This window comes from Astatotilapia calliptera, chromosome 3 (assembly GCF_964374335.1).
Source record: "Astatotilapia calliptera chromosome 3, fAstCal68.1, whole genome shotgun sequence".
Lineage (NCBI taxonomy): Eukaryota > Metazoa > Chordata > Actinopteri > Cichliformes > Cichlidae > Astatotilapia > Astatotilapia calliptera.
In genome coordinates this window covers 8,625,701-8,652,680 of record NC_137424.1, presented here as the reverse complement: position 1 = coordinate 8,652,680, position 26,980 = coordinate 8,625,701, and the positions used below count along the sequence as shown (strand labels likewise).

The 26,980-nt window shown below is 42.5% G+C and overlaps 2 long non-coding RNA genes across 2 annotated transcripts; one reads left to right on the top strand and one right to left on the bottom strand.

Moving 5' to 3' along the window:
- Positions 1–150: 150 nt before the first annotated feature.
- LOC145424570 (uncharacterized) lies at positions 151–26,739 on the bottom strand. The gene is made up of 3 exons (XR_013905649.1): positions 26,295–26,739; positions 5,528–5,633; positions 151–750 (listed from the first exon to the last, which is right to left on the bottom strand). It is a non-coding gene; the product is annotated as an uncharacterized LOC145424570 (long non-coding RNA).
- On the top strand, positions 6,406–14,634 carry LOC145425122 (uncharacterized). The gene is made up of 2 exons (XR_013905789.1): positions 6,406–6,539; positions 10,904–14,634. It is a non-coding gene; the product is annotated as an uncharacterized LOC145425122 (long non-coding RNA).
- Positions 26,740–26,980: the final 241 nt, after the last annotated feature.

Sequence of the window (26,980 nt, the reverse complement as noted above, 5' to 3'; positions counted from 1 at the left end):
AATACTAAAATCATAACTGAAAGGAAAATCTGAATAATCACTCAGAGCTGCTTTTCCATGCAGTAGAATTGCTAACATGCTAACACAGTTTAATGAGCAGAGTTGTTCCAAACAGTCAGGCTAAAATGACAAGATAACAATATAAATACATACCTCACAGTAGCTGCACTTGTAGAGTCTCTTTCTGGTGTGGATCTGTTGGTGTCGTCTCAGGTGACGTGGAGATTTAAAAGTCTTCTCACACAGGTCACATTGATAAGGTCTCTCCTCAGTGTGGGTAAACATGTGTCGTTGCAAGTGTGTGTGAGTTGTAAACTGTTTGCCACACTGTTCACAGCAGTACACATCATGTCTGGTGTGAATGCGTAGGTGTGTATTTCGGCTCCCTCTCTGGCTGAAAGTTTTTCCACAGATGTCACAGCTGTATGGCTTAATTCCAGAGTGGGTAACTAGATGCCTCTGTAAGTGGCTACTTTGAGTAAAAGCTCTGCCACACTGATCACAGCTGTACGCTTTAACTCCACTGTGGATGAGTTGGTGTTGTTTTAGGGAACGCTTCAAGGAAAAAGACTTTCCACACAAGTCACAGCTGAACGGTCTCTCTCCAGTGTGGATGACCTGATGCTGTTTTAGTGAAGCCTTCAGAGTAAACTCCATCCCACACTCGTCACAGGTGTGTTTTTTCTCTCCCTTTCTTCTGTGAGGTTTGTCGGCCTCCTGAGAGCGCTGACTTCTGGCTCCATGTTGGTCCTGCAGTGACAGAGATACAAACAGAGGCAGTGAGTGAAATGCAGTCGTGGAACAAACTCAACCTTCAAACTCCATTAACACTAGTTTTAAACCTGAAGGTGGAGCGTGGCACCAAACACCTTAAAGGTATCTTATCCCCACCTGCTGGTAGTTCTAACACATTACATCCAACCTGCTGTTAAGCCAAGAAAGGTTATTATGCATTTTATCAATATTAGTATAGTATGAACATCTTCACACTAATCTGGACGCCTTATTCTGGATTAACTGAAGTCTGTTAAGATCTGTCTTATTAGCTGCTGACCAAATGATTGAACAATACTCCAGATGAGACATTACTAGTGCATTAATGACATCTTTCATAATGAAGAAGTGATACACAAAGAGCATTTCATAGCCATAGCTATGCCTTGTCGGCAGAGTTATGTGACATTAGTGATGTTTGTACTTTCAGCGTTAACTTGGTTTTAAAGCCTTTAAAATATACGCCGTTCAATAGTCGACCTTAATCTGACAGAGAATGTGATGATTTTGTGGATAATTAAAGTCAGTCATATATCCACAAACACAACAAGCTGAAAGTCGGTGATGCTGCTCGGTTTGCAGTCCTGAACATCACGGCACAAGCAGGATCCACTGCACTGTTAATGTTAGCTGTGTTATATTGCTGCCTCTGTTCGGTGGTGTCGAGCCAAACGCACTTTAACGTGTGTTTGAACGAGCTGACGGTTCACTCGTTAAGCTGAAAGAAAGATGCTTTAATCACAGCAGTCACACATGTGTCCACTGCACCATCTGGAACTCTTCTTGTTTACACTCGTAATAACACAAACACTAAATCCTGCTTCTCTGGTGCTGTTGTGTAGCAGTGTGTACACCTGAGACTGTCACCTGTCTGTCTGTCCTGCACTCTCTCTCTGTTTCTTTCTCTCTGATTGTGGAATAAAAGTATGAACATGTGTTTATAAGTTACACTTGTGTTTGAATCCTGCAGCTTATCACACATTTGATTTCCATGTGTGACGACTGCAAGTGTCCAGAGTGAGGACAGACTGAGGGAGCCACTGCTGCACATCATCTGTGAGGCTTTGCAGCCCTGATGATCCACCAGGACAAACTCAGCAGTGTGTGAGGAAGAGGAGGAGGAAGAGCCAGCAGCAGCTGACAGATGGAGAGAATAGACAGACTGTTCCCTGTTTGTGAAGGACTGCTAGGAAAGTTTAACATAACTGTCTGTGCTGAATCAGTCTTATTAGGTAATGTTCAAATAATGTGATCATCCCAGTGTTTTCAGTGTGGGAGAAAGTACTCAGGGCCTTCAAGTTACACACTATGAAAGGCAGCAACAAGTTTAATGTTCAGAAACCTAAAGTCTGTATCAGCAGCAGGATGGAGCTAAAATAAATGTTGGTTTCAGTTCTATGAAGCTTTGAGTATTTTGGATCAGTAGCTGCTGTTTGTTGCATCATATTGCTGTAACTGTTTATATGCTTTATATATTCTGAGCTAAGTTGATCTATAGTGTTACATCATATTCTATAAGGATGTTATGTGTTTGTAGACTTTCTGCCCAGTTTGACCCATTTAGCAGAATTCAGCCTGTTTAAGGCTCTGATATCTATTCTGTGTGACTTAAAGCAGTTATGACATGGTCTGATTTTCTCACCCAATAAAGGAATATTTCATATATCAGTCTACTCTTCATTCTATCAGACACAGTTATCACAGCTCCTACATTTGCTTTTTACACATACCGTATTTTCACGACCATAAGGCGCACTGTGCTAAAAGGCGCAGTCTCAGTTATGTGTGCCCTTACTGTATTTAACACACACATAAGGCGCACTGGACCATAGGGTGCATACAAGTACCGTATGCATATTTAAAAATAAAGCGGGAGCAAACCTGAATTCGGTACCTTACTCACATTTCTATTGCCGGTAATCGTCATCATCAACAACACACAAGCATACAAGTGTGCATATTTAAAAATAAAGCAGGAGCAAAACTGAGTTTGGTACTCACATTTTTATTACCAATAATCGTCATCATCAACAACACACAAGCATACAAGTGTGCGTATTTAAAAATAAAGCAGGAGCAAAACAAAGTTTGGTACTCACATTTTTATCATCAAACCCATCGAAGTCCTCATCCTCTGTGTCTGAATTGAACTGCTGCGCTAAATCTCCATCAAACATGCCAGGTTCACTTTCTTCACTGTCAGAGTCACTTTCCGTGCCGTGCGGCTCCTCGGAAACGATGCCGGCTTTTGCGAAAGCTCGAACAACAGTGCCAGCAGACATGTTAGCCCAAGCATCTACAATCCATTGGCAAATTGTGGCGTAACTCGGCACTGCCTTCCACTCTTAGTGAAACTGTGGTCTCCACCGGTCATCCATCGCTCCCAGGCCGCTCGCAGCCTTACTTTGAACGGGCGGTTCACACCGATGTCCAGCGGTTGGAGTTCCTTTGTCAGGCCTCCCGGAATGACAGCAAGCTCACAGTTCATTTGATTCACAAGTTTTTTCACATCGGCTGTGAGATGGGCACGCATAGAGTCACAGATTAAGAGCGATGGTGATGCGTGGAAAAAAACCACCTGGTCTCCTTACATACACCTCCCTCAGCCAGTCTTTCATCATTTCCTCATCCATCCAGCCCTTTTCATTTGCCTTAATGATGATTTCTGCTGGAAACTTCTCTTTAGGCAAAGTCTTTCGCTTAAAAATCACCATAGGCGGCAGTTTCTGTCCATTAGCATGGCAGCCAAGCACAACAGTAAAAGAAGACTTTTCATACCCCGTTGTGCGTATCGCTACCGTGCTGGTCCCCTTCTTCTCCACAGTGTGACTCACCGGGATGTCAAAAGTGAGCGGGACCTCGTCCATGTTTGTGATGTGGCTGGGCTGGATGTGTTTGTCGCCGATGTGTTTGCTGCAGTAGGAGCGGAAGATGGCCAGCTTTTCCTTATAATCCGCTGGAAGTTGCTGCGCTACCGTAGTCCTGGTCCGGATGGAAAAATGGCACCGTTTCATAAAACGAAAGCACCAAGACGGACCTCCTTGGAAATGTTCAATGTTCATCTCTTCAGCTAGTGAAACTGCTTTTAGCCGAATGGTGACCGTCGAAACTGCTTCTCCCGCTCGCTCTTTGCTCGATGATCCACCGCTCGAGTCTTTCCTCCAACTCGGGCCACCTCGCCTTATGTCCGCGGAAACTCAGCTGCGTTTTCTTGACCTGCCAGAGCTTGTTTTCCAGCTTCCTCCATTTGCGAACCATCGATTCGTTAATCTTAAATTCTCTCGCCGCTGCTCGATTTCCATGTTCCTCCGCGTAGCTGATGGCCTTCAGTTTAAACTGTGCTTCGTAAGCGTGTCTCTTTGCCATTTTCAGGGTTGTTAAAACAACGATGTCCTGCATAATGCACATACCTGTTCTTTTATACAGGTATGTGCGATTGTCCCGGTATATACGATCAACGCCCACACTTCACCCTTTAACGTTCTTATGGTGTTCTCTACTACGTCCTCCTTACAACACATAGGGCGCACCGCGCTATAGGGCGCGCCGCACTTTTTGAAGAAAATCTAAGACTTTTAAGTGCGCCTTATGGTTGTGAAAATACGGTATATGTAAGCATTGAGCCAAATTTAGTACCAACATACTGAAGGAACAATATTTGTCTCTTATATATGATACATCTGTATACACACTGTCACAGATACTTGTCTGTGAGTGAAGTGATTAATATGATAACTATAATATTGGCCATATTATATTTACATTACCACAGTGAGATGACTTTAGTCTCATGAACAACATCAGCTAATTGTTATTTACAGCTAATCTTAAACGACTGTTCAGCACAGAAATGAAGCCCAACAATCATGTTTCACAGTCCTGTGGTCTCAGCCTCAGATACTCATCAAATCACACAGAGCTCATGTAGAAACAAATGAACTAAATATGTTCTCCTTCATTTCTGTCAAACAAAGCTGTATGAAACATTTCCAGCTGTTAGTATCATGGTTGCTAGGCAACCTGGGCAGCGCGACGGAGGCTAGACGTCCCATTTCACGAGCCTACGAGCCTCGCACTTCGGCCTTAGCGGTCTTTGAGTACGCGGCCCTTGAGGACTTTAAAGCTGCAGAACCTGAATTGGGATACAGCCATGATGATCTCCAGCCTCGTGCTCGCCAACATTCTCACCTGAGTTAAGAAGACGATCACTGAAATGGTCTCAGCAGGTCCTTTGATGACAGCAATGAAATGCAGTGGTAAGGCTTTTTGGGGATTAAGTTCGTTTTCATGGCAAAGAAGGACGATGCAGTTCATCTGATCACTCCTCATAACATTCTGGAGTGCAGGCAAAATGCTATTATAAAAACTTAAGCAGCAACTTCTCCAGGTTCCAATATTTATGCAATTCTCAAACCTTTTGGCCACGACTGTATAACCTCTTCTGAAGTTTAGTGGATATTATACATGGTTATGCTCAGGATGTGTCGGCCAGTTTCCACTGGAAACGCCTTTTGGTTAAACTGTCAGCGAGCAATTTGCATTTGCACTGTTACATTTTTATATAACTTTAATGCACATAAACAACAGCTGCTTGTTTCAGTGAAAATACATTGATGGGTTTTTAATAAAGTTGTGCAGCTGTAAAGTATTTTGTCTAGTGTCAATTCTATCGTCAGCTACATCGTTATGGCAAATGTTCAAATGTATATGGTGATAAATATCTTTGGTCATATGGTCCTGCTCTGTCGGTCACCTTCTGTGTTGAGCTCATTGTTTCCTCTGTAGTGGCTGAGCTGAGTCCAAGTAGCTGAAAATGTTCCTCTGCTGCTCCGTCAGACTCTCCTCCTCCTGCTGATCAGCTGGGACACAAAACAGATCTTTGTTAGGCTCCACACTGCACTGAAGAGTCAAAGTGTCTCATATGTTCATCTGACAAGTAAAAGAACACATTTTTGTTTCCCGAGGTGGGCAACTTGTTGGAAACAAACACAAAAGGTTTGAGCACTGATACCTGCCATTGCTGGCATTGAAAGATGCAACGCCAGCAATGTGGATTGTCAAGGCTCAAACCAATCATCAAGCAAAGACAACAGGGATCATTTGTTTCTGTTTATTTAGCATTCACAGCATTTGTAGTTGCCTTCTGTGCAGGGGAAGTCCACGCACACTGTGTGGTACCGCCATCCGCAGAAGGTGCATTCAACCTCTGTAAGAGAAACGAGATTGTCTGAGACTGAAATGATATTAACTAAAGAAGTGGTGATTTGTAAACCTTCACATTTTGATCCGGGACGTACTCTGCATGAAAACAAGCGCTCACTCTTCCTGCTCAACAAATGACACGGGCGGAGCCTTATACCACGTGATACAGAAGCTGTGCCGTGTGATGCTAAAATTAGCAGGGAAACAACAACGGAGAGCACGTCAGGGATGACGAGAAAGTGACAGGAGAAAATCCGTCCCGGTCAACCACCCAAACATCAATAACGGGAACCTTATACAGCGCTTCCCTATACACGTCGCACTCCCGCAGGCACAAAGACATTACGGAGGCTATCACTTATCACCTCACCAAAGATATGGCTCCATCAACACTGTGCAAAACGAGGGATTTAGGAAAACGATCAACACCCTAGACAAACGCTACACAGTGCCGTCCCGCAACTATTTTTCTATTGTTGCACTACCTGCTCTGTACACGCAGCGTCGAGCAACGGTGGAGACGGAATTTCAAGCAGGACAACATTTTGCTGCAACAACAAAACGTGAGACATTTGTTGTTTTATGTTTATTTATTGTTATGAGAGAATCATGATCTCAATTCTAAGCCAAAAAATCGTGATTCTCATTTTATGCAAAATCTTGCAGCCCTAAAATTAACACAAAACTATTGTTTCACCAGAGAAACACACATGAAGAGAGAGAGAGAGACAATAACAGCTACCAAACAGTCGTCATAATTCGTCACACAATGAGAAAAGGACAAATCAACAAGTAACAATGACTAATTAATATTAAAATCTGTAACATAATGTATTGTTTGGAGTTTAGTCTGATTGGTTCAGGATGAGCTGCCATTATCCAATCACACGTCTGCTTACCTGCATCTTTTCTCTTTTTTCTAACCTGAGCACCTGATGGCTTTGAACTTTTGTTGTCCATCTTCCATTGGTTTGAATTTTGCGCTCCAGTACAAACACAAATCCCCCAACCCGAGGATCAGCACAATTAACCTAACAGACCTACACCTTAGTTCACAGATTCACTTTGTCTAAGGTTGATTTCTGGGATTTCACACAACCCAGGATTCAGATCGTGAATCCATGATGGGCTTGGATTTACATCATTATAAATGAAATGTGCTCTACTTGGAAGCAGCCGGCCCCGCCCCTTTTGACGGCTTGTGTGAGACTTTAAATCATCAAACTGTAAATTATAAATTTAAATTGTTATTGATCCTTTACCCCGAGTCCTAAAGTGTAGATTTATTTTCTTACTCTTCTTATATTTATTGTTTGTTTACTTGCACCGCTGTAACTGCAGCCTCGTCGTCTCGTCTCTCTATATGCTGGACTGTCTGTAGCGGAGATGACAATAAAGTTTACTTTGACTTCAGCAGCGCGCAGGCGCACCGAGGGCTCTCGCGCTCACTTTATAGAATTTAGAAAAAACATCGGTGCAGATTATAAGTCTGTATCATAATATCTGTTTGTTGTGTTGTTTTTATTTTGTTTTGCGAGTTGGTTATTAGATGCCGCTCCAGCCAGCCAGAGACTCCCCGCCGCCCCGCCCTCTCCTCCCTGTGCCGCCAGCAGCAGGCGCACCTCGCAAACGGAGGGCGCCCTTACTCCCAGCAAATGGCTGATAGAAAACCGATCGGTGCCTACGAATTTCCCAATATGCGCTGGCATGACGTCGGGGAAGCATGGGTACGACCGATTATTTTATTTTTTTCTTGCCAATGCCAGTGATGCCCCCCCCACCACGATGCATTCTATTGGTTTGCACACTTACACACACCCAGCTGTGGTTTCCTGTTTTGCTGGACTCTGGAGAGCCCCGCCTTTAACGCTCTTCTCTCACAGAGAGCAACAGAAAACTTGGAAAAACTCCAGATTGACTGAACTCAGTTCAAAGTTACCTTGACACCTTTAGATGTGAGACGTAGCGATGGTCCGCTTGAAGCTGACGCTCCGGTGCGTGTGTCAGAAAGATCAACGCGCTGCTTCAGAAGCACCGTGTCGAGGCTTGATTCGGCTACGGGCTGTGCGTTAAACGTGAGTCTGGGAGCGCGCTAGCCGCGTGACAGAGACGCAGGCTTCTCCGCCGTTTGGGGCGTGGAGAGAACCTAGGTTCGGGGTCCGGAATCTCCGCCATTTGGGGCGTTGGAGAGTGTCCGAAGGTTGAATTCTCCGCCATATGGGGCGTTTGAGAGTTTTCAACAGAGAGCGCTAGCTGTGCGTGCAGACGCAAGCGATAGGCCTATGTTGTGTGTGTGTGCGGGCCAGACGTGGTCTGCGTGAGTGTGGCTGATTGTTGTCTTGTAATGGAGAATAAAATGTGTAAGTCTGCCTTAGAAGGAGATGTAAAATTTATGCAGAAAGTTTTACCAGGCAGCACGCAGTATGTAGGTTGTTGGTGTGAGAAATATGGATTTGAAGGGACATTAGTGGAAGTTAAGTGTAAAATGCTGGTAGAAAGAATAGCTGTAAGTGTAGCAGGTAAAACAGGTAAAGCGAAGCAGAGGAAGGAATTGCAGTTAGCAGTTGCTAAGTTGTGGCTGGAGCAGACTCAGAAGAGGAGAGAAGCACAGAATGTTAAAAGAGCAATATTGCAAGAAGTTCTTGTGAAACCTGAGGATGAAACTACAGCTGAATCCACTGCAACTACTCTAGAACAACACCGTAGAAAAGCATTAGGAAGAGCAAGAATGTTAGCAGAAAGTAGAGTCAGAGAAGAGTGTGAGAGAGCAGAGGCAGAGGTGGAGGAGAGATTAAAGGCATATTAGGAGCAGCATTGAGTCCATTACAGACTAGGCAAGAGAGGAGACAGAAAGGAAAGAAAGTGAACACAAACGTTACAACTACATATCCATCCCTGACACAACACAACACAAAAAACAAAAAACAAAAAAAAAAACATATGGTGTTTCTGTAACAGAGTGTGAAGATGAAGAAAGTTTTTCTCCTGATCAATTCGGCGAGTGTGAGAGTGTCTGACGTCATGGTGTGTGTGAAAGGTATCCAGCTGGGGCAGACGTGATTCTGCAGGTCACCTGCCCAGTGGACAAAAAGAAATAAAATAGTTGTGTGGATGAATGATAGCATGAAGAGTGTTTGGTGTTTCTCAGTCTGAAACAGCTGTAATGCTATTTTCTGTTTTTCAGTTAAAGAAAAAAACAGAGAGAGATGTGTGTTGTTTTAAGCAGTGATGAGAATAATGGAAGTGTGATGAGAGAGGAACACAAAAACATACAGAAAATGCATTAACTATACTAACCCCACATGCATATACACATACAATGATACTAATGAGACCAGACAGCATCTTAAGCATGAGATTCTGTTTGTCATCTTGTCCAAGTCACTAGTAAGATGAAAGTGATACATAGACTAGTGGACTGAATATTATAGGAGGACAGATGGTTGCATCATAGAGGAGAAAACAGAATGCTGATGAGAGGTCTTAAATGAGTGAGCTGAGTGAGCTGATTGTGAGTTTCTGGTGTGTGAAGAAGTTTTACCATGGCACACATTTAGTTACATGAGAACTAAAACTTATTATGTGCTAAGACAACAGGGTTATGCTGTATGTTGTGTGTATGGCTGATTGGATGAATGTTTGAGATTAAACTGGCTGTTGATTTGTCTTTTGTTACTAAGTTGAACCTGCCAATTGGGTTGTTACGATTTATCCCCCTGGCATGAAGAACACGTGTCATGACTTAAACAAGGCCTATCTTTCTTTTATTTTGTTACTTTCATGGTGCACTGAAAGTTTTGTTTGATGATCTCTGTTTGAGCAGATCTGCACGATTAGAACCGAAGCGTCGGCGAGAAAACTGTTGCAAAGTGAGCTTCTCCAAAATTAAAATGGGCTCTTATTTGGGACAATTAGGAAACAAGTTCCTGTCCAAAAGGATTCAACGAGGAAATCCAGTCTAAATTATTTTTCTTTTTGAAATGACGTTGTTTTGCTGAGCGTGGAAACGAATGCGACGATAATTTCCACAATTAGCAAAAGAAGGAATCACTGAGTGAATGAGTAAGAATTTTAAAATAAATGGGGAACTGACTGACTGACTTAACACCATTGTGTGAAGTCAACCCCCACCTGACAAAGGTGTGGATGTATCTCTGTGTGTGTCTCTGTTGCAGGAGAAGGAGACCACAGGATTCCTCCTGTGGGTCACATGACTATGTGAACTCTGAAAATGTAACCTTTTTAGTTTAAATTCTCTGTCTGTGAATTCACCATGTGTGTGTGTTATTCACTAACTTGTGTTGCTCACAGACATTACTGTGAGAAAGTGTATACACCTGCGCAGCGCTAACATTTACATTTCTTTTTACAGCAGATGGTTGATCATGTGATTTGTAAAGGATTCAGCACAGACAGACAAGTGACGATTGAACAGATGTGCAGTGGTTACAGAATAGTTACATGGAGCTCATTATCTGACCACACTGTTGGGCTCATGGTGAGTGACAAACTTAAGGGAAGTCACTGATTACAATGTGGAATGACGTTGAGATGTTAAATAATTTGGAACAAATTATGGGAAAAAGTAGGAGTTTAATGAGTTTCAAATAAACCTGCAATGATACTTGTCTCTGTGATGCTAAATACTTTATTACTCTTATGATCTACAGTTGGTTGCAAATGTGAAGTTGTTTTAATTTTAAGACTTTGTCTTCTGTGATACAGGAGCTGGGAGTTAAACAAGCTGAACATTTAAGTGCTGACTAATGTTTTTACACAGGGTTACAGCGAGTGAAGCTGCTCCAAGGGACAAACCCTGGAGATTGTTTTAGGGAGACTGTGCAACATTCTTGTACATGTCTCATTGGGGAGTTGACACATGGCGAAAGCCGTGTGGCGAGAGGAGTGTCATTTTTTCAATTTGTAGATGTCGTGAGGTGCCATGACGAGAAGGAGTGACTGAGAGGATCGCCCATAAGATGGAAGCTGAGGGAGCGTGCCAAGCTCCAAAAAGTGATAGCGCAGAGGAGGTCCAGCGATGGACTTGTGGTTCTGTGAACAGCACAAATGCCAGGTGACTGTAAAATAACTAACAGCACTTTTTCCACAAGTGAAGCCAGTAACTTACTATCCTAAAAGATTAGCTCTAGTTGCTCGTGCTTTACCTCCATGCGTGAGATCAGTATGTGCAGCAGCTTAAGCTGTACAATGTTTCAGGAAATAGTTTATTTCACCTTTTGCAATTGTTAGTTCCAGAAGAGGTAGATGTTTACTATCGCAGACTAAACTTACATTTCTGTCACCTACAAGACACTTGTCTTTAATGTTACTGTTACTCTCACAACCACACATATTACCATAAAGTGGTGCACAATTCTGAATCTGTCCAACCCTTTTTGCCAATGGAGGAGGGCACTTCTCTTGAGAGTAGAGAGCGCGAGGAGAAGAAGTGTAAGCTGAGGGATGACTTAATAGATGTGCCACTTGTTGAGGGAAAGGTTTGGTTTGTTGATGATTTGAGTTTTACAACAGCAGAGGGACAGACTAGAACAGGTTTTACTGTAGCAGACAGTGAGAGAGAGTTATCTATGTAGGACAACTAGCATGTTTCATATTTGCTTGAGCAGCAGAGATGCTAGCTTTAACGGAAGCGTGTAAAGCTGTAGAGAGACAATATACACTGATAGGCAGTATACATTTGCTACTGTACATTTCTTTGTAGTGCAGTGAGTGAGACGAGGTGAGATAACTTCTACAGGGAAACCTGCAGAATACACCAAACTCTTGCAAAATCTGCTGGATGCAGTGTTATGGTAAATGGTAAATGGCCTGTATTTATATAGCGCTTTACTAGTCCCTAAGGACCCCAAAGCGCTTTACATATCCAGTCATCCACCCATTCACGCACACATTCATACACTGGTGATGGCAGCTACATTGCAGCCACAGCCACCCTGGGGCGCACTGACAGAGGCGAGGCTGCCGGACACTGGCACCACCGGGCCCTCTGACCACCACCAGTAGGCAACGGGTGAAGTGTCTTGCCCAAGGACACAACGACCGAGACTGTCCAAGCCGGGGCTCGAACCGGCAACCTTCCGATTACAAGGCGACCTCCCAACTCTTGAGCCACGACCGCCCCAGTGGAATTGCAGTTTGTAAATGTGCAGCACACATGTGAGGGAAAGATTCAGTTGCATTAGGGAAAGTTCTTGCAGATAAGATCACAAGAGAAGCAGCTGTAGTTAAACATGGTGTTAACCTTTTATCAGTACAACATCAGCAGACATGCAGGCCCACTCACCTACAGCAGGAAAACAGTTGTGACTTACAGAGGGAGCAAGCTTGCAGGATGATTTTTTATCTGTGTGATAAACCAGTACTGCCTAATAATTTGTATAAGACTGCTGCTATTTTGAGCCATTGGCTATACCATGTCTCAACAGGAGGGAGATGAGCAGTCGTTATACTCACTCTAGAATTAGTTTATACTCTAGGATTATTAAATACTTTTTAAAAAGAAAAAACTTTTTGCAGGCAGTAAAGTTAAGATTTAGGAAGACAGGCAGGACATGGTTAGACTGTATAGAATAAGTACATGAGGATTACTCCAACAGAGAATGGTCTGACTCTTTGAGATTATATATGTTAGAGCATTTAGAGTTCCAGTCTTCTGTAGTGATGATAGAAAAGCAGAAGAGAGAGCATATCAGCAGATTAGATGCTTGAAAATGTTTAAAAGTAAAGTAGTTATGAGAACAAATGATCTGCCAGATGATTCTGTTTCTTCGCAGGAGCAGAGCCTAAAGTCTGGAGATTGGATGATGATAAGGCCATGGAGAGGAAGTGCTGGTCCAGTCCACGATGGGAAGGTCCATATCGGATGCTGCTGACGACGACCACAGCAGTGAAGATTGCTGGAAGGAACACTTGGATATATCAAGCGCACTGCAAGAAGGTGACACACATCCAGGCCAGCTCGGAGTAAGTGGCAGGAAGACCGGGAACAAAGGGGGGGGGGAAAGCCTCCAGGGCCCCTCGTCTCAATCCGGTGAAGAAACTAACTGAGCCACAGGTACTCATCAGAATGGCTGGGAATGTGCTGTGCATCTTCTTGTGCCTGTGGACCCTGAGTGGGATGACAGGGAGCGCACTGGAACAGAGCAAACCACACCCAGTACCCGCATGGGTTTTCAACAACTACTGGTGGCAGTTTAAGAACACAACCGCTCACATAAACAACGAGACCAATGGTTATGCTTGTGATGCCACTGGCTACACATTCTTCTGGACTGTGGCCATATAGCATCACTGAGAGCGAGACAGTTTGTTTGGTTGCTTTGGCAACACATCCAGGAACACTGCCAACTTTTCAACTGCTCTGAACCTGAATGGAAGGTTGATTCACCAGTAGCTGGGAAGGTGAACTGCTCTGGTAGGACAGACCTGCTCGTCTGAATCAAAGAATATGACTTGTTGCAGGACATTATACAGTTAAACGAACTGGAAACAGGCCAATTGCCTATGTGTATGAAGGACAATGGATTAGCCCAAGTTGGAGATTAACCATGGAACATGGCAACATCACCTATTCTTTTGTCTTTTGCAAGAAGGATGTAAACAGAGAAGCCTTTTGTCTACATTCACATCATGAACACTTGAGGTTTTGAGCCAAGAAGATCAAAACAGCTTGATCCAATTTCCTTTACAAAGCTTTTTCTGTGGTGACAACAGGACAGGAGAAGAGTTGTAAATGCAGATAATTCACCAGTTGACTCTAACCCCCACAGGATGCCTACAGTGAGAAGATTTGGGGGGTTGATAGGAGTCATAAAGACGGGTGTTGACCAGGCTGCAGCTTTGAAGTTAGCTGAGAGCCACATGGACAAACAATAAAGTCGACTGATGCGTTTAAATACCTATGTCTGTATACAGTTGGATTGTAGTGACATATGATTTTTGAGAATGATGATTCTTCTTGTTTGACCTTTGACATTCAGTTGTGTACTTTTGCACGACAGGAGTAGATCCGCCACAAGGCTGGATAGCTTGGTTACCGTCTGGTCCTTGGTGGCATCTTCTTTTGAAGATATTAATTCCTGTTTTTGAACTGTTGATACTGATTTGCTTATGTATAGGATGTAGTTTACTGTGTATGAATGAAATCTACACTGACACTGTCCAAACAAAGGGTGCATAAGTTGAAATTTAAGTATACAATGACAAAAAGGAGGGAAATGTTAAGTCTAATTGTTGAATGTTGCCATTATGTTTCTTAAATTTGTATAGTCTTAGTTTAAGCAGTAGGATCAAAGCCATTCCTTTGATCCTGACCACCTCTCCAGCCACTCTGTGCTGGGGGAGGTTTTATTGTAGATACATCCTATCTGAAAGATCTGTTTCTTCTGATGTAAGCTTCCTGGGTTTATGACCCTTTGATCAGCAGACACACACACACACACACACACATACACACTCAGTGTATGTCATTTACATACAGTGCCTTGTCTTTGTAACCAAAGGGGGGTTGCAAGGGGAGGTGTTTTGTAAACTATTGTTTGAAGTTTGTCAATAAAAGGCAGCGAGAGGAGGCCACCATTGTGGTCATTTCGACGTGCTGGTCACAGATGGAAGGGCCTCCCTTGCGCAAGAAATCGATCGAACACTGTTGCCTTGTTTTTCTTTCATGGGAATAAGTCCTGGATACAGCAGGGTCTGAGTTTAGACCCAACAGCCGGGTCCTGCAAAGACCGAGAAGGCCAGAAGTGCGAGGCTGTGAAATGGGACGGTCCAGCCTTCAGATCTGTGTCACCGCTGTGTGGGTGGAGTTGAATAAACTCGCCGTCTGCTCCTTGCTATCTATAATATTACAGGACACTGGAGTAAACTCTCGACCGTCTCACACTTCTGTTTCATCAGTTTTCTGTTTGACGTTTATTCAGCTGTGTGAAAATCCCGCAGGAACCCACCGATGGATTAATTTGTAGTATTAAGTTGTATTTAATCTAATAATCTAATAACTTTGATCTCAGCCAAACCGATTTACTCCGGAACAAATGACACACAGAAAAAAGGCAAACAATTACATTTTTAAGTTATCCGAGTGACTTATGGTAAATGGCCTGTACAGCGCTTTACTTGGTCCTAAGGACCCCAAAGCGCTTCACACACACACATCCACACACTGGTGATGGCAGCTACAGTGTAGCCACAGCCGCCCTGGGGCGCACTGACAGAGGCTGCCGGACACTGGCGCCACCGGGCCCTCTGTCTTATATATCATGTTTAACCTGAGTAGCCAAAGAGCGGGGTCTGAAAACGATGAAGCCGGGAGTCCACTGCTCTCGCCGGCTGGAGTGACCATTGAACCCCCCGGCTTGCTATCGAGCGGGTGGGTAACAGACGTCTCCGAAAACGTCGGCGCGCTTTTGCAAATATGCGATGTCTTGATGAACCCAGCAGATATTTGAAGTTTACACAGCTACTTTCTCCCCTTAATATATGTTAAAAATTTATTTTGTGGCCCAGAAAGATTAATAAGACTAATTTTAAAACTTAGTAGCGGCCGCCATTGTTGGCAGCTGAAATTTGGCTGGGCCGCACTATGAATTCTGGGATATGGTGGGCCACGAAGGACACACCCGACCCATCCTTCAAACTTGGGGGAATGAAGGACGCATTTGAAGGAGTCGAGGAATCGGGACAGCCTTCGTCGCCTGGCTGTGACGTCATCGGCCTTCAGATGCGGCCTCCGGAGGATGCAGCCGACGTTTTGGGACACAGCTTGTGTGTCTTTGTTGGTCATGTGACCTCCCAGGGACTACACATGGAAACGAGCAGTTTAGCTCAAATCTGGCAGGTTTCCATCGTCTGTTTTTGTCCTGATGTCCATGAACATGAACACTGTCCCTGTCAAACACGTCCAGATAATCTGATCCAGTGTTGTTCTTCTTCTGTGGTGTTTGTGATGGAGCAGCAGCTGCTGATCCTGATGTCCTCCACCAAGGGGGCAGAAAATTCAGCTGACTGTCATCATTTATTAAAAAGATGTAACAATGTGACATAATGCAATATAATAGTGTCAGTTACACATTGTGGGTTGCACTGTGGCCAGAATGGACATTACCTCCTGCCTAATGGAAGCTGTCAGCCATCCTGCAACCATGAATTAGATAAGCAGAAGTGAAGGGATTGTTAACAACAATTTAATAATAAAATGTAATGTGATAGTTGCACTTTATTGGCTACCCACAATCGTATGAATAATAACCATGAATGCACTGCATGCTCATAGCAAGTTCTTTAGGTTTAAAGTGAGATCCTGCTTTAAAGGGCGCTTCATCTGCTGGGAATGACATGTTTCTTCTAGTATGTAAGGCTCAGCCCATCTTACTGGGACTTACTTTTGTAGGTCCACATGCTCTAAACCTGGTGCTCCATGATTGGTGCAGAAGCTTTAAGCTACTGTTAGATTATAATATTATTTTATGCCATGTTATACCCCTAATTAAAGATTGTGAATTATTATGTAGTTTTAGTTTGCATTATTCTCCTGAGTTAGAAGAAGCTGATAATGGTTGCATTAGTTAAACTGATTTGCATTGACTGAATGTACAAAGTCCCAATGTGTAGAGCACACATTAATAAATTAGTCATGTTCTCCGTGAAACTAAATAAGCTTAATCCTTAAAGACCCCTCGAATTATTTACTAGATGTTTATTTTTGAAAATTAATCAAAACCTGAGTTAAAAAAAAAAGAAAAAAGAAAAACAATTGGCAAGGCCACACCCCCACACATGTGATATAAATTTAAAGGTACTGTTGTCCTCTCTAAGAAACATCAGGACTTAGAGGAGTGGCAAGTAGAGTATGAGAGCTACAAGCAAAAACTAAATGTGTACTACAGTGTGCAAAAATGAAATACTGGGTCATCAGGGGGTTATGAGGGACATCTATAAAACTAAAAATCCCACAAACCTCGAAGTGCACTTGAAAAGCTCACACAAGAAGGTTAACCTAGCTTACCTTGAAGAGCTCATCAGGGGGAGCACACTCCCCCTCCTTGAAGAGCTCCCCCACTCAACCCGCATCCCCCGAAAACAGCTAACCCCAGATAAGGCAGCGTGATGTATCCCGAGATAACAGGACTGGGACATCTAAATAAATGTGTGAAACAATCGCCTTCAAAAAGGTTATCAATTCACTTCAACCAAAATTAGGAACACTCGGTGCGGCAAGAGTTAATAGTGATTAGTCTCAACACCCAAGGATAACCAGAAGAGCATGATTGATATGATGGAACTGAGATTTGGTTACACTTAATTTTTGCAAAACACAACTAAAACTAAACTGAAACTAAGGATTTTCAGAAAATAAAAACTAGACTAAACTAGCAAAGAATTGGTAAAAACTAATTACAACTGGAAAAAAAAATTGAAAATCTGGAGTCGAAACTAAATAAAAGATAAAACCTAATGAAAATGGCGAAACGTTTAAAACTCTGGTGCAGAGATTGGCAAATCTGACCAGGAACGTTATAAAATGGATTGTCAGAACAGTCAGCGTTAAAGCCACTTTCAGTCCATACTAGGATGGCATTGGACATCTTCGGGGCGGAAAAGGGTTGGTGTGACCAAGGGGTGGTTTGGCTTGTTGTATGTATATTTGAGATCATATGGCTCTGGATGGACCAGTTACCAGGGCATGGAAGGAGGACAGACTCATTAAAGGAGGAGAAGGAATTTCCTGGGATTGGAGATCCTCTGAGTGAGTGGTTGATTAAAAGCATGCATAAAATAGAAGTTATCTGTTGTTATTGATTGGTAATAGATTGATAATTGGCCACATTTACATCTGTATTGACTTGTTGTGGACGTAGTCGACTTCAGGTTTAAACACTCTAATTAACAGGTTGAAAATAGTGACATTAAAGGAAGAGTATGCAGCGCCACCCTGTCAGACGCCAGTGATGGTGGAGCTCACTGATTAATCAGGTGAGCTGGATTCATGGCTGATTCAAAACTAAGATCCCCCTGCTGTGGTCAGTAAGGGGAGAACAGGGGGAAATAAAATTAAAAATAAAAGAGGCATTTATAAACGTTTATGTGTCGAGTGAAACGGGATTAAAGGGTGTTTTACTGTTATTTTCAATGTCAGCATTATTATTGTATGAGAATCATGCAATAAGCATTGCATCGATGATCATTTATTGAAGCTTTTGATCTTATACTAACATCTGTGTTCCTGTGATTGTTATAACTTCTGATGAATCTTCTATTTACAGGTGTTAGGATAATGATATAATTTTTCATTGCAGGTGTAACCATGATCATTTTTATACATATTGCAACTTGTTGCTCATTGTAGAGTTGTGCTCAAGTTAATAAGGGTTAAAAGCTACAGTCAGCGTGAATGTCTGACTGATCTATTGAGGGAAAAGGCTTCGAGCATAGAAGGCCGCACGCGCTTACAAAACACTGATATCATGTTATTCTTTGTGATCTTTTCTTGAATTATGTCCTTTGTTTAGTTTAAATAGTGGCAGTTAATTAAACGACATTTATTAAAATATTAAATACCTGAGTCAGGACATTACACGCAGATCACCTTAAGAGTCTGGGAAACTTTGTAGCTGCCTAACTTTTTTTTGAATGTTCTAGCTCTGTTGATTTGACACATTGGAATGTGTCAAAAAAAGGGGGGAAAGTTGAGCTTTAACATCAAGCAAGGATTATTTGAACATTTTATAACTTCATTTGTGTCTTTAATACCTTAGGTATGGTAAAGCTTAAGCTAATAGCGGCCCGAGAAGTTTCTGGTCCTTTGTAGAGAATCAGTGAGAAGCATAAATCATCACGTCCATGTTTAAGCATTAATCATTGAAATGAACTGAATAGCGTTTAGAAGATTTGTTAATTTCTTTGTCTTGTGTTAAAAAGAGGGGTTTCAATAATTCTCAGACACACCTTGCAAAAGTTGGCACTTGGTCTTTTGAAGGTCATAAGCTTCATTCGGCGTGATGGTCCAGACTGATATATTGCAGGTATTGACTTTGAGTGCAGAGGGCTAAATGCAAACACGCTTACACACACATATGATTAGAATAAGTCCCTGGGACATTCTGAATGTTTTAGACCAATTCTGAAACACTAGAAGGTCAGTAGATAACAACATTAGATTATTAGGGGTAGGAAGAGAGGTGTTTTGGTTTTCTGTCTCTTACAGAGAAAGGAACAGACACCAGACGAGGTCACAGAGATGCGAGGATCCTCCGTAGCAGACAGACACAGTGACTGCCGAGACATCAACTGGGTCCAAGGGTCATGGCGTTTGGGCTCCAGCTAGTCACCACAAAAGGATGGATCCCATAAACACAGCAATAACCATGAAGGGGTTGGCGGAAATCCGGGAACACCAGACCAACGAAGTTCGAGAGGCTTTTGGGCAAAAAGGGGGACACCTTCCTGTTCCTTTTTCTGGAGGATACACAGATCGTTGTTTGAAATCGGGGCAGAATAATCCCCTGATCTGTGCCACGACTGAAGGGTTGTCTAACCCCTAAGGTTGAAGAATGAAGAGCAGAGGATCACCCAACTGGACGACACTGGTAGCTGCAGCAATAAAATAAAGGCTAAAAGCTCTTTGGACAGAGGTTCTAGTCTGAGTACGTCTGAAGGGTATAAGTTAGCACCAAAATAAAGCTGTGGGAGACCTGGGAAGTGTCATCTGTACCTGCTATTGTTGGAATAATAGTTTTTCTTGCATCTGAACTGCGCAAACACAGAGGTCATCCCACATATGGTTCGCCCCTCAGGGGGACAAAGGACCTCAGGAGTGAGAAGAGATGAACCCGGCCACACTGAATTGAAGGGTGTTGGTGAGGTCATTATTCTAATGACCTCATCAGGGGGAATTGTTAGATTATAATATTATTTTATGCCATGTTATACCCCTAATTAAAGATTGTGAATTATTATGTAGTTTTAGTTTGCATCATTCTCCTGAGTTAGAAGAAGCTGATAACGGTTGCATTAGTTAAACTGATTTGCATTAAAGTAGACTGCTGATTTATTGTGAATGAATGATATTGTTTTATGATGCATTATACTGCTGAGTTATAAGAAATACTGTTTGCAGAAAGTCATCGCCTTATTTGTCTGATTAGAAGAGAACAGAACATACTGGAGTTTTCTGCCCCATCTCAGCAGGAGCAGATAAACGGGGAGCCAAAGTCGTAGCTTAGGCGCTGTGTGAGAGAAAGCATGTGAATGTTTAGGCTTTTTGTAATAAGGTGGAGGCACCAGAGGCTATAAGAGTTTGAGCAATGCTCCACCATTTTGAGATTTGAGGCTGTCTGCATCAGTGTCCATCTCCCACGTGTGTGATCATTAAAATCATCGTTTGACTCAACCCGACCGGACCAGTGTTGTTATTGTGGTTTTTCTCTTGTCTCCATCCCCAATAATTTTGAACCTTAACATCCTGCTTTAAAGGGCGCTTCATCTGCTGGGAATGACATGTTTCTTCTAGTATGTAAGGCTCAGCCCATTTTACTGGGACTTACTTTTGTAGATCCACATGCTCTAAACCTGGTGCTCCATGATTGGTGCAGAAGCTTTAAGCTACTATTAACAAATAATGACCATGGACTTAGTTGTTACTACAATAACTTATCATTGAGCAACTTTTAATTTTACTTGTAAAACTATGCAAGTAGAATTGAATGGGGCACAGTGAGCTGAGCACAGGCCCACTCTGTGACACTCAGAGGTTTGTGGATATCATACTGAGAGTATTGGACACAGTGCAGCCAGCTTGCAGCCACTTTCCCACCACTTTAGCACAATGTTTACATGAGACTCAGCCACACTAATGTTCCTGGGCAGACATGTGGTGCAGCATGGCTGATGGCACTGTACCTGCAGCTGTCATGGACAAGAACCACTCAATACCTCACCCAAGCCAAGCCTGTGCTGATGTTGTGATCTGAGACCGAGACACTAACCCAGGATCATGATATGATGTTGTGAGAGTTTCACTAAGAATTAGCTCTGATTACAAGATTTCAATCTATCGTAACTCTAATTTGTATTTACTTCAGTTTGTTCATCTTGGAGCTGTGTGCAGCTGAGGACAGTCTTATTATTACCAGGTGAGGATATGTAACAGCCACAGTCTGTAGAGATGATGTCACCATGGAGTGGTGACATCATTGCTTTATAAAACTGTTTATAAAGCAAATCGTTTTTTGCTGTATAAATTTGCCTGATAAATTTTGTATCCCTCCATAACTTTTGCTGTGAATAAGACATGGTCTCCAAAGTTACTGTACTTATTGGTTATACTGTGACTTATTTGGCAAATATACCCTTTGTGATAACAAAGCCAATATGGATTACAGATGGGGGGGGGGGGGGGGGCACACATTTTGGCAGCCGATGCCACACAGCCTGATAAAATCTGTATCCCTCCATAACTTTTGCTGTGAATAAGACATCTTCTCTGAAGTTACAGTACTTATTGGTTAGATTGAGATTGATTTTGCAAATGAACTCATTCGTGATAGCTTCGCTACAAAGTGTAAACCGAGTGTAAATTCACTGGAGAGCGACGTGTTTCCATCTGGTTTTACAGTATTATAGTATCAAAGTCTTTTTCTAGACAAAGTATTCCCAGCAGGTTATTTAAGTGTACAGTATAAGGTAAACTGTCTTCCACACGGCACATTACAATGTCACGAAACTAATATTAAATTCATCGAGTCTGCTGTTTTCCAGCTTTTACTCTTTATCGCGTCGACTGCAGATCAGTGACAAGTAGCGTACAGAACGGAGCTGGGCAAGCGGCTCCTCCTACTTTGCGCGCTCCCGTGAATGGGGAAACAATTTTTGACGGGGGTAACTACTTTGGCACAACAGCGTTCTGCCGTCAAGGGCAATCATTGGTTAAATGTGATCATGTGACTGATGCAAGCCAGATCCTTTTATTTAGCAAAACTGTGATTAATAGTTAAATATTATTGTTGAGGGGCACAGACAGGACTCCGCACGCACACACACATTAAAAAATAATAATAATATTTTTTTTTTTTTTAAAAGTTGCCTCAACAAAAGGGCACCTTGGGCACCCATCAGGAAAGGGGCGGGTGCTCAAGCCCCTCTAGCCCCCCCCCCCCCCCCCTGCACGTGCCTGCCTTTAAAGGTTCTTCAATGAACCATTGTTTGAAAGGTTCTTTGTGGCACCAAAAAAGGTTCTTCTATGGCATCAGTCTAAAGAACCACTTTTGGTTCCAGTTGGCACCTTTATTTTTCTGAGTGTGGGGTGGCAAGTGCCACCCTAAAATGATCTCTTGCCACCCCAAGTGCCACCCCAGTTTTGCATATGACAGTGTTGTTTATTAAAATAAGATCGCATTAACAGTTTGAGCGTAGTTACAGTCAACAGTGAATATAAATGCTAAAACTGAGTATATTCCATAGTGTCCCCCCCTGCATCAGTAACAAATGGTTCAGCCCATAGCAGGACCGGCTTTTTTCTTGTTTTCAGCAGCAAGCGATGCTTATGATCGTGCCAGAGCATGGGAATTTCGGATTTTACACAGGTGGGTGGATGTTACACTGTGGAAATGGAGGAAAGTGAGTGTTATTAACCCTCTGTGGTCCACGGACACGCTGCACCTCCAAATCACATGACTGATGTAAGCTGCCATAGCAACAAGCTGCAGCAACGCTGAGTCTCTGTTTCAGCCACATTGAAAGTTCGGACTTCAAAGTTTTTAAATTTTAATTACAGGCCAGTAAATCCAGAGTTATGATAATATATATCAGCCACGCTTTGTTCTAAACACTGTCATCACGTTTGTGTGTGTTTTAAGCGTTTTCTAAGGACAGCGCGAAAACAGTAAAGAAAGGAAAAAATCCACGTTTCCTATCGGTGGAAAAAATGCACCATGTCGACCAAGAAAATTTCTCTAGATCCGCCCTTGGTCTTGCTGCCACAGATGGAGCTCCCACAGCCAGGGGAAGGAGTACTAGCGGTCCAGAAGCAGCGGCCAGCCAACCACTGCAGAGGCCGGCCACTTCAGAGAAAGCCAAAGACGGGACCCTGGACCCCAAGAACCACCCGACACCTGGGGGAACCCCGACCGCGCAACTAAGAGGAACAAGCCATCCCCGGAAAACAACCCTCATAGGAGCATGCCAGCAAGTCTCGCACCAGTTGTGACATCACATCCTGTGTCGTGTGACATAATCGTTGTGGTGCGTTGATCAGTATCGCTTAATTTTTGTAACTTGATCCATTGTGCCGTGGTCGTTGCAATCATGCTCATTTTTCCACCATTTTAATGATGATCCTGCACCGAAGCTCAGAGACACACGAAGACACAGAGTGAGATGTTGAAGCAGTTTGAAAATGTGAATTTGTGGAGAGAAGTTTGCAAAAAACACCCTCAACAAAGTCGTGGCTTCCAGGTTTGGCTTCTCCTTATCAGCTCGTGTGACGTGAGCATAAATCTTTGCACAGATAATGTTCATATGTGGATTCCTGGTTTTCTGCAGTTAATTGTGACCCAAAGCGTATTTTTAAAGTGGTTCCAGGCAATAAAGTCTAAAAATAAATACATCTACTTCCTTTTTCTGTGTTCCAGCCTCAGTGACTGACACAGTGCTGTAATATTTACACCTCTGATGAAAGCAGAGTTTGTAGTTGCAGAGAAATACTCGACTCATTTTGGGCATTTACGAGCAGGAACCTCAGAAAGCCCCTCGCTGCTTCACTGGTTAAGAAGCAAAGCAAACATTAGTTCACAGTGATGTTAATTAAGGCCCAAAGTTTAGGAACGAACGTCAGCACTTCACTAATGAATGTAATGCTGATTCATGTGCTTGTTTTGTAATGTGCATGTTGTGCGTTGCTGTTTCCCATATTCTTTGGCACTGATAGATGAAGAGTCTCAGGCAGGACCGAGGCTGCCAGCTGCTGACAGTGAGCAGGGAGAGAGCAGCAGAAGCTGGGCAAGAGCAGGGCACCTTCAGCCCCCTTCATCAGTCAGAAATCATTTGGGTGTCTGTGTGAAATGTCTGATTTTTAAAATCTTTTTGTAGACATATTTATTAAATGTTTAACAATTATATAGAAGAAAGACAATGTAAAGAACAAAACATGACAAAACAAAAATGAGTTGAAGTTATGAACTGTTTCTGAGAGACAAATAACACCAGGATCCTTTTTGTGTAGCTGACAGCTGGTAACTGTGCAGGGGCGGGTCTAGCAAAGTGTTGCCAGGGGGCAGGTAGGGCATTAACAGGGAGAGGGGGGCACAAAGACATACTTTTCTATCTTATTCTCATTTAAAATGTCTCACTTTTAATAAATAATTATCTGAATCTTACAACAAACGTTTTCATCTGATGTAAAATGTATAGAAATCCATTATTGTACATAGTCATTTTTTTTAGGGTCCCATCATAATTTCTTCAGAAGTAAGTACTGCATATGATGCCAGTGTTTCCCACATTTTCTAGATTCTGCACCAGTACTGTGTGTAAAATGCATCAAAAAGTCCGTTTGATTCTTTCTCAGCTGTCTTTCTGTCTCCTTTCACTTTTTAAAGGTTGCCATGTTAGAAAACATATTTTGCCCTGCCGTGCTGTTTATTGATGTGGCAAATGAAAGGTTTATGAAAACATATCTAAATCTGTCATCAGTAATCAGCAATGATCATGTCTCACCTCTAGTCTCTGTCTTAATGTCAGGTTTCCACCGTGTGTTGTAGATGTTCAGGAGGTTAACTCGACCAACAGTCTACTTCCTGTTTAGAATACCAGGACAGGGAGGATGGTGCAGGTTTAAGTTTATTAGACTGATGCATGTATACCAACAAGACAGCGTCCATCACTGTGACAACAGCGTTTGTTTTCATTCAAAGGCTTCATGGTTTTTCCTATATGTAAAACTTTTACCACCGGCTCGTGTGACAAGACTCCCCCCTTATGCCTTCGGGTGCAGTCTTGACTCTACTTAAACATTCTGTGATAAAAGATACATCTCGAAAAATAAATATCAGTCTAGGGTTCATATGATTCTCGTGTCTACACAGACAAGCGGAGGCTAAGGAAATACACTTAACCGATTAAGGCTAATACATCTGAATACTCAAATGATAAGACACCATGCAATAAACCCAACACAGGATCTCAGGGTTAGAAAATGTATTAACCCTTTACAGCCGATCGGAGCGGGCACGCTCTGTTTTGCGTAACTATTTTTAAATCCCGGTAGCTCTGCAACCACATAAGCTAGTGCAATCATTTTTTTTGCATATGAAACTGGAGGAGTTGTACTTACATCTTATGCTTGTCCTGGGTCACAGTTTCCTTCCACATATAGCTTTGCAAAAACTGCATAAAAATCACTTGCAGCAACAAAAACATGATATTCCAGAAACACGCTTCGCCGATCCGATGTTTGTAACACTTCCTACGTCCATCAGCGCGAACTATCACATGACCGCATGACCTGCCCGAAACCGGAAGTGGCGTCATTTTGCGGAAATTAGTTTTTTTTACCATCGTGACCTCATGAGCTTATACTTGTGTTTTTAAAAGTTATGTTTGACTTTATGACTTTCTGTGTCGTTTCTGGGATGCTTAGGACTCATATTGCACTGCTGGAAATAGTTTATTTTGATGCATATGCTGTTATTTTGCAAATTTGCACTATAATATTTATTTTCGTTTTTCCTGCAGTATATAAAAATTGGTGTATTTCAAAAATAAAACTATGAAGACACTTAAAATAAATTTCCTGTGGTGGGAAACTAGTTTGTGTAACTTTTTTGTATTTACAGTTTTGAGGGATAAGCCTCTTAAATTTCTCTAACTAGAAATATATGTTAAAAAAGCAAAAACGATTTTCAATTTTTTTGTAGTTTATTGCACTTTTTTGCAATTTATGTAATTACTATGCACCTAATGCAGACATATTATTAAAGTTTGGTATATTATGGTTGTATTGATGTATAGCAACTTGAAATGCTCCCAGAAATGGCTCCACAGCATGTAAACATATAATATAAGCTCTGGCGGACTTGGTTCTATGGTAGGTCTTAAAGGGTTAATAAATTGCAGGAAATTCACATCCAACCCTTTTTTCCTTCATGAAAAAAACACATATACAAAACATACAATAAACCCCGGGGATAGATTTTAGTATTTTTGCCCTTAACCTGTCCAATGTTATTCTTTCCCCAGAGTGCACTCTTAGTCTATTTTTGTTGTTGGCGCGCTTTAGTTGGAGCTCTTAATAACAACAATACCTCCGTGTATCCGTGACGTCTCGACCTCCTCCGATGAATAACTCGCTCTTTGTGGTAGCAACCGTCTCCACTCGCGGCAGCGAGCAACGAATCTCCGGTTCCTTAGATAGCAGCGAATCATCCACGGTTAGCGACTCTCTCCCGAGACAACTCTCAAAACTCCGTCTCTCCGCTCCGGCGGAATCTCCGTTAGCCAGGACCGTGGCGTTAGCCTAGCTCCAGCTAGCCAACGTAGCCAAACGTGCCCCGTGCTTTCTCCAGCACAAAAGGTACGGGAAGCCCGGCTCAAACACTCCGAATGATTACCGGGAAGTCCGCAGGCGGGTAATGCGTTGTTGCCGAACAACTTTGGTGACATAAGCAGTCCCGAAGCCCGTGCTTCGTCTATGCCATTTTAGTAATCCTCCTTTTTTCCCTCTCTTTCTCCGTCCTTCCTCTCGACTTCTTCTCCCCCGGAAGTCATCTGCAAGTCATGACCTCTCGTGACGTAGCATACAAAACAAATTACACCTCTTCTCTTTTAACAGACATTCACATTCCATGAAATTATGTTTTTTTTAACGTAACTGATTTTTCCACACACTATTTATGCAATTTAATACAAACATTTATATCACATATTTATACCACTCTTAACCTCAAAATGTTATTTTCTCTTCGACTTATTCTCATGAAAAACACAAAAT